This window comes from Vanessa atalanta, chromosome 4 (assembly GCF_905147765.1).
Source record: "Vanessa atalanta chromosome 4, ilVanAtal1.2, whole genome shotgun sequence".
NCBI classification, from domain to species: Eukaryota; Metazoa; Arthropoda; class Insecta; order Lepidoptera; family Nymphalidae; genus Vanessa; species Vanessa atalanta.
The window spans coordinates 5,664,210-5,678,003 of record NC_061874.1 but is presented as its reverse complement, the minus strand read 5'-3'; the positions used below and the strand labels follow the sequence as shown (position 1 = coordinate 5,678,003).

General features: G+C 31.2%; 4 non-coding genes across 4 annotated transcripts; 1 reads left to right on the top strand and 3 right to left on the bottom strand.

Moving 5' to 3' along the window:
* Positions 1-990: 990 nt before the first annotated feature.
* Positions 991-1,079, bottom strand: Trnay-gua. The gene is given in 2 exon segments: positions 991-1,026; positions 1,043-1,079. It is a non-coding gene; the product is annotated as a tRNA-Tyr (tRNA).
* A 1,765-nt stretch (positions 1,080-2,844) lies between these two features.
* On the bottom strand, positions 2,845-2,933 carry Trnay-gua. The gene is given in 2 exon segments: positions 2,845-2,880; positions 2,897-2,933. It is a non-coding gene; the product is annotated as a tRNA-Tyr (tRNA).
* Positions 2,934-5,655: 2,722 nt separating this feature from the next.
* On the top strand, positions 5,656-5,742 carry Trnay-gua. The gene is given in 2 exon segments: positions 5,656-5,692; positions 5,707-5,742. It is a non-coding gene; the product is annotated as a tRNA-Tyr (tRNA).
* Positions 5,743-13,275: 7,533 nt separating this feature from the next.
* Trnay-gua lies at positions 13,276-13,364 on the bottom strand. Its single transcript is given in 2 exon segments — positions 13,276-13,311; positions 13,328-13,364. It is a non-coding gene; the product is annotated as a tRNA-Tyr (tRNA).
* Positions 13,365-13,794: the final 430 nt, after the last annotated feature.

Sequence of the window (13,794 nt, the reverse complement as noted above, 5' to 3'; positions counted from 1 at the left end):
CATTGCAATTGTCGATTCTCTATTTTTTAGGTTTGTATTAGTTAATCATTTGTATTGTAAAATTTATTTGTTATTAACAAAATTAAACTCTATTTTTTAGATGAATCAAATTGTTTAATGCTTGAAAAACCCACGACCTTATATATATATTATTACATGTTATGCGGAGGAATGAGGAACATATTGTATACATAAAATAAGTGTGAATATGGTCTAGATCCCGCTTTATTTATTTAATTTGTTTATTTTTTCAATCATTTTCTAAAAACTATATAAATCAATCATCAATCATATAATCTACCGCCAAACTGCAGTATTGTTGTGTTCTAGTTTGGTGAGTGTGGGTGAGTGCGCCAGTGTAACTACAGGCTCAAGGAACATAGCATTTTAGTTCACAAGGTTGGTGGTGCATTGGCGTTAATAAAAGCTGTAAGAAATATTAACTATTTCTTACAGCTTTTATTATATCTACCCACATTAATTATCTATTAAGGAACGTAGAATTTTAGAATTTCTAGATACGCAATGCCAGTCAATCTACCTTCAATCTATAATGGAGCAACGACCATATAGGTTGTATAACATTTCTTTTTATTTTTAATCACAATTTTTTGTATCGACTTGATATTTACGTTTGTTGTGTCAAATAGTATTTTTTGTTTTTGTAATGTTTTAGAAGGAAATGTAAAACGAAGTTATGTACGTTTTTAATATTTATTACGACTATTATTTACTAGGATTTTGATTCATAAATTATCTTCCTACACCATAATGTGAATATGGAATTTTAATAAGAAAGAACTGCGCTTAGTCTTTCTTCTAATGTTCAATGAGATATAATAACACAAAGTTGCATTAAAGTCTGTTCAACGGTTTCCGTGATTCGTCCAATACTGTGTATGTCAGTCTATACATACATCTATATACAAAAAACCTTTTATTGATAGCGGTTTTAGAATTGATGTAGTTTTACATTTAAGTGTCAAAAAATCCTTCGAGCCGGATTTGAACCAGCGACCTATGGATTACAACTTTTCGCTTTCTACAGTCCACCGCTCTACCAACTGAGCTATCGAAGGTATATGAATTGTGACAAAATTAACTATCAACATGTTTTTTTTTATTATTTCAAATAATCAGTTACATAATATCTTGAATGATAACTTAAAACGTGATCATTTAAATATTACTTTCATCGAAAAATTAGGTAACGAGATTTCTAATAAAGGTTAATCAGATATTTATCAGTATAATTGTTACTTTAAAATTAATATTATCAGAACATATACCTTATTAATGATTATATTATTGCTACTGAAAAACAAGAAAAACGGTATTCACTCTTTTTAAGAAAGGTAACCTAACTGTACCGTAATTGGAGATATGTCTGGTTGCGAACTCTTCCATGGTGCTTTGTTAGATTATCCCGGATAGAGTGTCAGAAGCTGTTCGCGGAATGAAAATTCTGTCCGCAAACCAAATCCTTCGTGCATTGACCAGATCAAAATCCTACGTATCTTATTAGAACAGACATCAGAACTACAAAAAGAGTTATATTTTATCAAAAATGAAAAAGCCTACCACACATTATGTTGTAATTTCATCAGAACCCGACTTATGTAAATTGGTGTTTCTAAAAATGGTGATCCAAATATTAAAGGTAGATAAGATAATTATTTTTGTGTACACGATGTACTCATCCCTAAAGATAAAAAGGTGCATGTCGATTTACGACAAAGATGTGCCCTCTCACCTCTGCTCTTTTTGGACTTTATAGGTGACACAATGTACCTCTTAAATAATGGCAAGCACAACAATAATATCAAGATGGCCCAGTGGTTAGAACGCGTGCGTCTTAACCGATGATTTCGGGTTCAACCCAGGCAGGCACCACTAAATTTTCATGTGCTTAATTTGTTTTTTTTATTCATCTCGTGCTCGGCGGTGAAGGAAAACATCGTGAGGAAACCTGCATGTGTCTAATTTCAACGAAATTGTGCCACATGTGTATTCCGCCAACCCGCAGTGGAGCAGCGTGGTGGAATATACTCCAAAAACCTTCTTCTCAAAGGGAGAGGAGGCCTTTAGCCCAGCAGTGGGAAATTTATAGGCTGCTAATGCAACAATAATATCCGATAACTTAAAATGATGTTTTATTTCGTAGGTCTATGAAATTGGTCTTATATTAAAACTCGTGGTCACCCGCGCCATTGCTCGTATTAGGGGTTGGTCGTCAGTTACTAGGCATATAAATTAACATATGTCCTTGTTTGGAGTTCAAGCTTACTTCATAGCAAATTTCATTAAATGCGTTTCAGTGGTTTGTCCGTAAAAACAATAAACAGATAGACAGAAAGATTTATTTTCGCATTTATAATATATGTATAGATTAATGTTATCAGCGACTTTTCTACCGCTCTACTCTTTGAGCAATGGAAGTCATCTGACTTCCAAGACCAAGCGAAAGGGCTACATATTTAATATATATTTATATATAGTAGTTTAGTACTAGTTTTATTTTGCATAGATTATTTTTTTTTTAAATACAAAGTATTACGTACATCTTTATTTGATTTTGAATAAGGAGCAATAATAATAATCCATATTCCCTCTCCTGTGAATACCATTATTTCTAGTGGAAATGGAAGTATATCTATTGGTGGATCAAAAATCAGCTAAAAAATCACAAAATTGAATTAAGATCTTCTCAGTGGAATCTTCAAGATTAGTTTAAAGACTGAGTATGTCTGTCTATAGATACTTATAATAAAAACGTTACAAACATAACGGTTTTAGAAATTGTGTTGTTTTGTTTGTTGTTGAAACTTTTAAGCTTAAAAAAAATCCTTCGAGCCGGATTTGAACCAGCGACCTATGGATTACAACTTATGATCATCTACAGTCCACCGCTCTACCAACTGAGCTATCGAAGGTATATGAATGTTGGTGAAATTAAGTATCAACACATTTTTTTTAAATGAGAATAATTAATTTATGTAACCAGTTAAATAATATCTTGTTTGAACATATAGAACATTTTTAAATAATTTTATCGTAACGTAAGTCAGATTATTTGATAATAAAAAAAAGATCAGTTGAAATTAACTTAATAGGAAGATATATTTTAAATTTTTGAACTAGATTTCTGCTTAAAACATTCCAGTTGTGAAATATTAAAAATATTTAAAAAATATATAATTATAATTTTTAACAGATAAAATATAATTCGTCATCAATATTGATATTGAGGTTTAATACTTTTTAAATTTAGTTTTAATTCGTCTACAAATAAAAAATCGTCTACAAAAGTATCGAGGTCGCCTGCTATGAAACATCTTGAGCAATATTTATGGTAAAAATATAGCTTGATACAAATATTATCTTAAATAAGTTTAAAAAAATCCAATAATTAATTGAATAAAAATATTCAATAGTTAACGCCGATAAATTGACCTGCTTAATTCAAATTCACTCATTAATTTGGTAATATAAATTTTAATAAAAAATGATTGAATAATAATAATTTCTGAATTATTATATTAATGTTTTAATTCCAAAAAGTATTAAACGCATAAGCTGTAATGGTTATGAATATGAACGAGGGAGTTTCTGCATCTTGCGCTCAATGCAACGTGCACCGTCTAACCCGAATATATTCTTACATTAACATATTAATTGGGAATCGCTGCAGGTTAGCGTGGTAAGCTGATTTGCTTCCAGAGAATGTCAGTAACGGATTATAATTGAAATGCGAATCAAATCATTCATGTTATAATCTTAAAGAAACATATTATATAATTAGCGTCAACTGTACAACTGTTTAACTATATACATAAACATGCATAAGGTTTGGAAGATGTTTGGCCCCCAACATGAATAATAAACAAACTGTTCATTATCGGACATCTGATGTTACAGAAACATACCAAAATCATACAAGTCCGATGTAGGAATTATACATAGTTTTTTTAAATCTCATTAACCATACGAAAAAAATTGACTACTAAAAAACTATATCCTTTATTAAGCACGATGACTCAAAAATAGTTTATATTTTTGCACTTCTTAGATCCCCATTTTTTTTAATTTAACTTATATTAGTGTATTCGACACTAATAGAAATTAAACTAAAAAGCGAGTTTGATAAAAAATAAATATATACTATGAATCTATACTAATATTATAATTACGAAAATAGCTCGTCTGTTACCTCATCACGCTTAAACTGCTGAACCGTTTTAGATCAGATTTGATGTGGAGATAGTTTGAGTCCCGAGAAAGGAGATCGGCATAAGTAAAGTTTTACAAATTTTGCGCGATTAAAGCCACAGGTTCTGCTAGTATAGAATATAACATATATAGAAAACAAAATAATTTACTCATGATCGCGGGAAAATAATAATATTAGTAATATATTATAATAAGGGAACATAAGATTAACATAATGATATTCAATGTCAAATATAATTAAATAAAACATCTACATCATTAAAAATATCTGTTTAATGATAATTATAGTTTTAAGATTGAACAAAGAAACACTAAGTTATTGCAACATTGTGTACAAAGACAGATAATGATGTTATTATTGTAGATCACAGAAAATGGACAATAGCGTTTTAATCAGTATTGGTTCAAGTGTGATGTACGAGTAGTCCTCGTTGTTTTAATGATATCACGTCAACAAATTGACACGATGGTCTACTGGCTAACCTACACGACTGCAAACCCTAGATTAAAAATCACGTTGGGCTACTAAAAAACTAGGGAGTTTCCTTGTCACGAATTAAAAAAAAAACTGTGGCAGTGTTAACACCCTCCTGTGCCTCGGAAAGCACCTATGCCGTTGATCTCGCTCCTAAGCCGTCTTTGAATATATCGAATGGCTATCTCTTTGGATTCTAGAAGTGTTCATGTGTCTACGTTGACTCGTTCACACTTGAGCACTATAAAGTCTCCTGCGCAGTTAGCCACAGTCTCCATTAATAATAGCCGCCGTAGATAAAATAAGTCAGGAGGATATATACATAAGTTATAATAATAATCGATTTTTTTAGCCAATAAGCTACATTAGCATTACATTAGCAGCCTGTAAATTTTCCACTGTTGGGCTAAGGCCTCCTCTCCCTTGAGGAGAAGGTTTTTGGAGCACATTCCACCACGCTGCTCCAATGCGGGTTGGTGGAATACACATGTGGCAGAATTTCGTTGAAATTAGACACATGCAGGTTTTCTCACGATGTTTTCCTTCACCGCCGAGCACGAGATGAATTATAAACACAAATTAAGCACATGAAAATTCAGTGGTGCCTGCCTGGGTTTGAACCCGAAATCATTGGTTAAGATGCACGCGTTCTAATCACTGGGCTATAAGTATTAATTATATAATTTTAACATTTAATTATTTATTGATTCATTTGAATACAACAGAGATTTTTAATTAACGGTAGCCGTATGTAAATGCATCCAGTGCATGACATTTTATTGATTTATAAAAATATACTAACATTGTTCAACAAATAGTTTAAAGTTATTATACTTGGTATTTTAGTGTATACATGGTGTAAATATTCGTATAAAAGTAGAGCGCACCTTTCACTTTTGCTTACATAATAAGTATGTAACATGTTGCCACAAATGGCGCTGTCTTCTATACCTTCGATAGCTCAGTTGGTAGAGCGGTGGACTGTAGCTGATGTAACTGTTATCCATAGGTCGCTGGTTCAAATCCGGCTCGAAGGATTTTTTGTGAAGATTTTTTTTAAAAAGATGCGTAGTATTTAACGAAAGCCAAATCTTACAAATTTGTTATTATTCAACGATATAGTATGTGCGATAAGTAATCAGCGCAGTATATTTTGACACGTATCATCGTATTCAATTTTATTATCTACCGAAGCACACGCAACTAAATTGTACAGCCAGCATTGTCTGTCAGTAAGTTACGCGACAGTTTCTAAACAATAATAGCAGTGGGAACGAAACTATTTAGCGAAGTTTGCTCCGTCAATAGAGGCGCCACCTCGGCGGGAAATAATTCATTTAACAAGAGTTAACTCGCGAAGTCTGTGCGAATCTCGAGGGTGTTACGTCTACTGACATTGTTGAATATGCTCATTTAGTCTTGTATTTAAGCAGTGCATAAATTAACGCGATAAACTATAATAAAACGTTTCTTGGTTTTCCTTGTTTCTTAAATTTTTGGTCTTATGATACATTACTTAAATAGCTATTCATTAAATATAGTCTTGTAATTTGTACTCACTGGATTCGTTATTTATAACATTAAAATAGTAGCTTTGCATTAGCAGCCAGTTTGGATATATCGAACGCCTTCGATCGCGTACGAACCAAAGCGCTTCTTTAGAAGTTTCATTTCTATGATCTTCATGGGAAATTATGCATCTGGATCACCAGCTTTTTGGCAGATCCGAGCATAAAGGTCGTTGTCGACAATGGATACGCCGATTTGAAATTTGTCAATTCCTGCTTATCAATGATATCAATTCTTCTTCTCTTCTTCTCGACTTCTCGAGAACTGCAGTAATTTTGATGTTAAGAATATTTAAAGCTGCGCTAACAGGTTATTTCCAAATTTGCCCAGGCAACGTGAACATCGAAAGTGAGCGTTAATGTGCATTGCAATGGGTTTAAACCTACACCCAAGTCTCAGGAACTGCTCAGAGTTTCGGACCTGCTCAGTGATTGGCGAATTTATGGAATACTTATATATAAAGAAGTAGTCTCAAGTCTCATAGTAAAGCTACATACTTACTACATACTACAGTTTTTCTATGAGACGTTGTTATTAGCTACTTAAAAATTAAAAATTATAAAAAGGATTGAATACGGCTGCCGAGTTTCTATTCATACTTACCCGTCAAAGCCCCGCGACTCGACTATGAGTAAACCCGCCCTGACATACACTTAATTACATAGATTACAAGCTGACATTTTCGTTTGCAGCGATTTAAACTTGACTGCTATGGATTAACCATATCGTTGCAAAGAATAAAATGTTTTTGTATTACGTAAAATAATAAAATATGTTTACTTTACAATGTCATTTTTTTTTTATTAATACTATAACAATATTTGCATTATTAGGAATTATAACTAAAACCAATAATTTTTTTTTTGGTCATTTATCAAATGAGCACATGAATTTAATTAGTTATAAAAAAAAGAAAAGTCGAAAGCGTAATGGTACGTATTTATTCATAGCTCAACTTGCCCAACGACGGTAAAATGAATATATTCGTGTCAGTTTTTATGACAAAGAACTGTCATAACCCATATTAATCAAAGTCTGAGCGACTAGTCATAAGAACATGTCAGGGCTTTTTAATTATAACAGCGGTAATGATCATTTTTCATTCTTAATTGCCATTTTCATGTGGCACGTTTACATTGTGGACAATCATCATTATTAAAGTAAACAATGCATTGGGGCTCGGTATAAAGAGCTGAGTTATTTCTGGGTAGTTTTATGGCCGTACAGTACAATAGTTCCATAGTTGGAAACAGCAATAAAACGAATTCTGGCAATTCGACGCGTTGATTTTCATACATGAATATTCGGAGCTATTTGGAATTCACACCGCAGCGGTTGTATCTAAACACCGAGAGTGCAATAAAACTAAGCACACGACAATCCGACGAACGATAAAACTCGAGAGATCTCAGAGTTTCGTTACTGTTTGCCAGTCGAGTTTTGTGACGTCACTTCGCTTTCATATCACGAGCCTAAACCCGCTTACGATAGGTACGCATCGTGTCAAGCGACGCTGTGTCGCCGAAGGTATGTTTAGAGATGTCTTTAAATGTATCGATAACTTGATCTGGTATTAAAGCAAGCAATTTGTAACGCTATTCAAATGTTACCTATTTTAATACCAATTAAAAATATATAGCAATTAAGAAACTTACTGCGAAAGTGTTCTGGTTTTTGTTTTAATAAAAAAAAAAAGTTTAAAAAAAATATGGTATAATATATAGCTACAGCAATAACTCTTAGAAATACTTTTAAGTATTTTGTAACCATCTAAATATTTCCTTGATGGAGTGCAATATAATATAAATACATAAATTATATTTAATAAATTATAAAGATGTTAATATGTTAATAGATAAAATAATGTTTTTCTTTGTATTTATTTTAATTTTAATTTTAAAAATTAGGCCCGGTAAAACTACCCTGTAGTTCTACTCATGTAAAGAAATAATATACAAAATCAAATATTATGATAATCTAAAATATCGATATCGATGAAATAAAATATTGGTCCTCCCAAGCTCATACACAGAGAAGGAGCCCCATGGAACAACACCACCTGACACCATTATGCTATTATAATATTTCGCCGCTGATGTCTTCTTGACGACGTAGTGAATACCAAATTCATATCGGCGGTACTCCCTGAAAGCCCTGTGTTTGATTTCGTTTGTAAAATTTATTGACGATTGTATTGGTTTTTGATATTGCCTGTTTTCCTAATGACGTTGTAAACTTTCTTTATAGTGATATTATTTAAATGTAGAAACAAATTTTGAAGTTCTCGTAAAGCTTGTGGAATTGCATCTTAGATGATAAAATGATATCTCTGTTTGTTTTTGTTATATGTTTTGTATAATGTAATCTGTAACTATCATAATAAACATAAAAATTTCCAAAGTAAACTTTTTTAGCAGATATATTACTTAAAAAAAAAAAAAAACATTTTTATAATTATATTTTATTTTTTGTTTAATGACTGTTGCAATAAACAATATAAGTAATCTCAATTACGACATTCGATTACATATATTATTATTTCATATTTAATCTAAATTACAAAATCATAACATGAACAATATCCTTGCATGCAAGTCTAGCAGAGCATCTTTTTATTGTGAGGGTTCGAATCTTACGAGTTTTTATTTAAAATTGCATTTTTATATTTGGAACGCGATCTGCGGCCGACATGGCGGGTGACAAATACGCGCGCCGCCCTCATGAATGACAATTGAAGAGATGTTTTTATAAAGACGGGCCGATTTTTACATTTATGCTAAAGAAATTGTGCCCATAAAAATTGTGTTCAAACGATGACTACGATTTTTCACTGTCGGCGAAATGGGATTTTATGAGGCAATTGTGTACCAATGATAAAGAAGGTGCGATAGATTTGACACCGAACGATTAAAACGTTTAAAAAAAAATTTTATATCGTTTTCGTAATTATACATTTTTTTTTTCAGATCTACAAATAAAATTTACCAACCATAACTTTGGTTTTTTTTTATCTTTATATTTTTTTTATTGAGTAATGTGTTATATGAATTCGATTCATATAATAAATAATATATAAATAATAATAAATAAATTATGTTGAAGTATATAGCCATAGCTTATCCTATGTGTATTCAGGTCGATCAAAGTAACATTAAGCTTATTTCGTTGAGTAAGCAATATTCAGACAACGCGCAGTAATTCCAGGAATGCGCTTATATGTTCATGTCGATGCGAACTACCGAGCACAATTTTATAAAATATATATTATTAATTTACAATTAATTTTATATTGTTATATATATTTTATCGTGTTAAGCTTAAGAAATATTAAGCACAACATATCTAAAATAATTATATATATTATATTTTATGTCTTAATGAATATGATATTACAATAACCATTTGCCTGTTAATCATTTAGAGTAACATTTTTTCTACATACATTATCGTTGTACAAAAGTAATTACAGTATTTATTTAATTTTAATCTCTTTCAAATATGAAATATTATTTTATAACTGTGATGTGATTAAAGATATCTTTTTATTTTTATTTATAAATTTTAAATTAACTTCCCGACTGTACCTAGTGTATATCCCTAAACCCCAGTGGATACATTTGATTAACCTGACTAGACAGGCTTCATTGATTTACCGTTTGGCATCTACTTTAATCCTTGGCTAATGGCTATCTGGTTACGTGAGGTATAAATAGTGTGCTATATTAATATATATACGTGTATATATTACGTAAGTAAGTTAATTATTCATTTTATGATAAGCCATAGATATCGTTAAGAAAACAAAAGTCGATAAGTTGTTTGTGTCAGTTTTCTCGGGTCTGAAGTGTTTATTTCCGAATGACTGGTACATTTTTGACTATTAATAAGCGAGAATGATAGTTCTACATAAAAAAAAACATGATCTTTGACTTTGTAAATCTTGTACAGTTACAGTTACTGTGTAGAACTTTTTTTTAAATTAGGTTTTAATAAAATATTATAAGTTGTAATAATATAAAATAACATTTTTATAATATAATAAAAGAAGAGGAAAAATATGAATGTAGTCTCTCAAATAAAAGTAAGGTCGAAGGAACGGTTGCAGCCAAATACTTTCGGGTGTCTCTTTGGTTCATAATCTAACCTGCTTGCTCACAGCCAAGTTTTTCAACTACATAACACATATATGTATGTTTATGATATCGAAATAACGAAAATTAAAAAAATAATAACTTGCTTATGAATTTATAAAATTTACGTAAATTCACTATTTTTAGAAGGTCGTCAATTTGACGTATACGATTTTGGGATAGTCATGACATCCCATAGTTTCGCCCGCAATATGAACGGCATTTGCCTTCACCGCCGAACACTCGATAAAATAACAAACACAAAACGTGAAAATGAGCAGTGCTTGCCAAGATTTAAATCCACGATATTCAACGTTCCATGATTGCCATCCCGGTTCATACCTAAGTATGAAATTACTTATATAATATATTAAATTTAAATTGTTATACATTCGTTCGTGATGACTTCTTGTTTTTATAAGCTTCGACATTTATCGGATGCAACGTAAAAACGGTTCGACTGATGTCTGACGTTAATCGCCCGTTAGAGACATATTATTCACGGGCACGCGTTGCACAGTGTCCGCCACCCTGTATCACCCGTTGTGTGACACTAACTATTATTACCTATACTACGATACGATATCAAACAAAAATAAACCTTATAAGCTGATAATAAAGATCAATGTTCAATAGCCATTAGGATAGTTAAGCTTTATGAAAATTGGTAAAATCGTTAAACTAATCCAAGCCAATATATTCTCTATTTCCCAATGAATAAAATTAATATCCTTTTAAATTCACCGTGTACGACCGTTCAGAACTGCCCATCCAACTGAACCAATACTTTAAAATATTTTGAACTTTATAATTATGTATATAGAATATATTTTAGATTGTCGCCGTTGTGGCTTTTTAGTAGCAATATATTTATTTCTATGGATATGGTATTGCAGTTATTACGCCAATATCAACAGGCGCAGTTGTATTCGTCAATTAATTATTTGTAAACAATACCTCTTAATGTTTTTCGTGTCATGAATCAATGGAAATGGTAATAAATACGTATAATCGTTTTCAGTGCTAATATTTATTTTAATACAGCATGACTATTGTTACACACATTACGTTTTACTACGCAAAGGTAGTAAAGTAGCAGTCTAGTATCCTCTTGAAGTTTTGAAGCCTATTCCGTCTAACTGTTCCAATGCGGATTTGTAGATCCAACAAATACAGATTTCCTCGTGATATTTTGTATTAGCACGTAATTTTACAAACAATGAAAAAATTCAAAATTGACTATTTAAATAAATCATTATTTTCAGAATATCATTAAAATTCATTAATATTTATTATTCAGTTTTATAAAGAAAATACTTATGAAAAGTACTTGAAATTATTTGAAATCAGTCCAAACAGAATATTCTATTACATCAATAATATTATATATTTTATTATTTTAATTTTTTAAACTAATATATTTTCATATTGATATTTAATATTAATTTACATCATTCCATTAAATTAATAAAAAATAAATAAGAATGAATCGCTTTTAAAATAAAAATAATCTAAAAAGTAGAGGGTAGCTTAAATTTTTTAGTTTGCGAAGTGCGTAGCTGTTGTGTGATGAAGCAGAAGGCTTCCACTCGGTCGAGCATGAAGATACCACGATAGTGCGCTTCGCTACCTCACTATGGGTAGTGTTGACTTCATTACCTATTATAGAGTGTAGTTTTTTAGCTAGCTTTTACGTGCAAATAGTGCCCTATCTGTAATATAAAATATACTTCGTATTATTTAACGCAATGAATTACTTTTATTTAAACGACCTCCTTGGTCGAGTAGTGTGTACACCGGTTTTCGTGGGTACAGGTTTCCCGGGTTCGATTCCCGGCCGAGTCGATGTAGAAAAATTAATTCTGGTGTATAAGGTACCGCTACTTCTGATTTTCCATAACACAAGTGCTTTAGCTACTCAAATTGGGATCAGAGTAATGTATATGTATATGGTTATTGAGTAAAAGTTTGAAAACGATTTGTTTTAACTTGAATTTGAAACGTACGTGAGTTTAAAACGTGTCTATAATATAGTCGACACATCTGCCGCTAAAACAAAACGAAACTCCCAAAACGGCCCTCGAATTTAATACTCCTAAAATGAATATTTATAAAGGCGTCAACTGTTAATCCAGCATTGTTACAATTTTCGCTCGTCGAGTCGTGACTGATGGCGTCAAGACAATACGGGGCTCTTATGGTGTTTGTACACTGTAGTAAATGCAATAAAAATATTCTTGAGAGTTTAAAAATTATATTTTTTTTTGAGAGCATACTATGGCATCCGGAAAACTTAACGACTTTGAGTTCATTATGTTTTTTTTTTCATATATAGTTGTTTTATGTTTTAAATATATTATTATTAATATGTTGATGTAAAATAAGAAATAATTTAGAATTTAATTGTATTTTTTTAAATTGTGTTTTATTTATTTAATAAAAACGTTTCCTGCGTCGACAATGCACGGCAGTGTACGCGTACCAAGCAGTGTTCATCTCAGGAATTAGAGAACAAAAGGCTTAAGTGAGCTTCGACGCCTCCGCGTTGTTTCAGAGCTTCATATAAAAGATCTCGTCTAGCAGATGACGGCCCGTCGTTTACAGATCAGAACTTCTTATCTGTTTGATTTCGTAATTATTGTACATAAATAATTAGTTAGAAAACACAATGCTTGCCATTTAGATTGTATCAATAAAGGAGAAAAAAATTCAGTATGAATCATATGAAAACGATACCTTGTACAGTCAATGCAAATCTGCAATAAATAAGAATTTCATATAAAATATTTTTATTTATAGTATCAATCTAAATAATCATTATTCAATTGTTACTAACATATTTTGTATATTATTTTTGGTACGACAAAAGAATCCTTCGAGCCGGATTTGAACCAGCGACCTATGGATTACAACGTACGGATCTCTACAGTCCACCGCTCTACCAACTGAGCTATCGAAGGCTTGACTATTTCATTCATTTTACAAGACATATGTATCTTTTACGTTGCATAATGGATCGTCGTACGCGTAAGTGAAAGGAGGATTTACATGTGTGTCTGTATATGTATATATGTGTTAACAATTGCTTAATAAAAATAATTTTATAGTAAAATCCGATTTGAAACTAGCTTATTTAGCTTTAGGAATACTTTCTTCCGGAGAAAATCCAGGATGTAGAATCAACCCATACTTAACATAAAAATGCGTTGTCATTTGAACTGCCTCAAGGTGAAAAATTTCAACTCCGTTGGTTAATAAAGAATGTTTCTTATATTATATGTTTTTAATATTAACGGCATAAATAACTACAAATTAAGTATTAAAAATTTAACTAAATAAATTGTATAAAATAAAATTACGTCTTAATATAAGAGAGAATATACATACGTA